Genomic DNA, 2,328 nt, shown 5'->3' on the forward strand with positions numbered 1-2,328 from the left:
GGGAAGGTGTGTAAGTGTTAGTCGTGTGGGGATGCCCCCTCACGGGGGCGTACGTGTCTTTTGGTGTATTTGTCTGTCTGGTATATTGTTTGTCGGGGGTCGCAATTTTAAAGAAATGTATTCTAAAGTAATGCAAATAACTGATAAATAAGTAAAAACTTACCTGGGCATAACCCCGGCACAGGTGCTGTAACAAAGATGCCGACGGCGTCTATGCTTAAGCCGGGGATTAGGTCGGTGATTAAAAGGAAAGAAAGGGATTCTTTCCAGGTAGCCTTAATAAAGGCAGGTAGAATTTGCTCCTTGCACTACACTTTCACAAAACACGTGTGCTCTGGTCGGCTGCCCGCTAGGAACTCAGCTGATTACCAGAACTTTCCAAAAAAAGTGACCTAAAATCAGTAGATTTAAAGCTATTAGCAGCTTATAAACTCGACGTTATAATCTAGCGGTAAATAACTAATTTGTGTGCCTATAGCAATTGCAGTCCAGACAGTTGCATGAAATTATGGTTGATATACAGTCTTTGAACGATGGCGGCGTGACTTTTTTTAATGTAAAAAAATCTAAAACGCAGAATTTTCCGACCGCATCCAAATCAGAAATCTGTTGCGATTTAATTTACCCTTTTTATGCCGTGTTTTGTGTTTCCATACAACACGCCTCCGTTTAAAAAATACTATTTGAAAGGTTTATGTTATATTTTCTGTTTATTGTATAAATATGCTGTTTTTTTTTAATCTTTGAATAAATATGCCTAATCAGTAATCATATATGTACCAGTTTTTTGTGTACTGGTAATTTTTCATTAATACGTTACGCCATTACCGGTATTTGTTAAAGTATCGTACATGTCTATATAGTTAGCTTGAATTTACTTGCGTCAGAAGATAGAGTTGGGTTACACCTCTATGAAAATGCTTACCCGCCGTTCTNTGTACCAGTTTTTTGTGTACTGGTAATTTTTCATTAATACGTTACGCCATTACCGGTATTTGTTAAAGTATCGTACATGTCTATATAGTTAGCTTGAATTTACTTGCGTCAGAAGATAGAGTTGGGTTACACCTCTATGAAAATGCTTACCCGCCGTTCTTTTTGTTGATGTTGGCGGTCTAAATGATTTGGGACAGAGGTTGACTATCCTTCCTTGTCCTGCCTCATCACTGTAGGCCTGGACAGCCTCGTGAAGGTGGGCCCCATCCGTTGTCAACCCCGACCGTAAGTGGGTCTCTTCTGGCGCTCTTCTTGTCTTCTCGCTTCTTTCTTCTCCGGCTAAACTAGGATAAATCTGACGGACTATAAAATTGAAAAAAAAAATGTTGGGCTTACTGAAACGAACTTCACGAAGATTTTTAATTTTCATAAAATTCATGATTTCTCCGCGCCGTTAGAATTTGTCTTACTTCCCCAAGACCCAGAAGTCTTCTTTGAATGGAATTTTTTTGCTCGAATTGCTACAATAGCTGTCTTTCTTTTAAGTAACAACAAAAACATTGTTACCAGTAAATGAGGGGATAACGAGTTTTCCATTCTTCCATCGTGGTTAATCAACAAAATGGTTAAACTAATCTCAAAAATCCATAAAATTAAAATTATGTTGTCATTTTATTAAATCAATCGTATTGCGTATGTCCTGTAACCGGCATGGAAGTCGGCACGGATGTCAAAGTTTGCAGCTTGCGAAGTTTCGCGCGCACTTCAACTCGTTTGCCAGCTCGAGATTTTATTCTGAACGGCTACATTGAAATGCGAAAGGTAAGCACGCGTGGCCAAGTCAGACTTCGCCCGCGAATTGATTGTGAATGGGGTTTTACTCCTCGGGGGTAGTCGTCGCCGCGTCCGCCACACGCCAGGAGATAGAGTAAAGCCACTTGATAATCATGGCCAAACCGGGTTAACTTCATTTCTCGCGAAAATCTGAAATAGTCCAAGCATTATAGAGAAATGCTTACAGAAATTATTACCTGGACAAAAAAAATATGACCGTATAGAAAATTAAATTTTAAATTGAGTTTCTTGTTCTTTAAACTCGATCCAATATGGCGAACATGGTTAAAAAAAATCGCAAAGTTGAAAAAAACGGTTTTTCTAAAATAACTAAAAAAATATAGCACGGATTGAAAAATTTTAAATGAGAAAGTTGTAGGTTTTAAAAAGATCTATCGACAGATTTTTTGAAAGTATCGATTGCTTTGTTACTTTTCGAGATATATCGAAAAAACCGTTAAAAATCTTCTCTTTTCTCTTCTTCTATAACTCGTTTACATTTACGTGCCCATATTTGCTATTTACTGCAAGCATAGCCCGCGGCAAGCCAAAAAAGTA

This window comes from Anoplophora glabripennis, unplaced genomic scaffold (genome assembly GCF_000390285.2).
Source record: "Anoplophora glabripennis isolate ALB-LARVAE unplaced genomic scaffold, Agla_2.0 scaffold451, whole genome shotgun sequence".
Lineage (NCBI taxonomy): Eukaryota > Metazoa > Arthropoda > Insecta > Coleoptera > Cerambycidae > Anoplophora > Anoplophora glabripennis.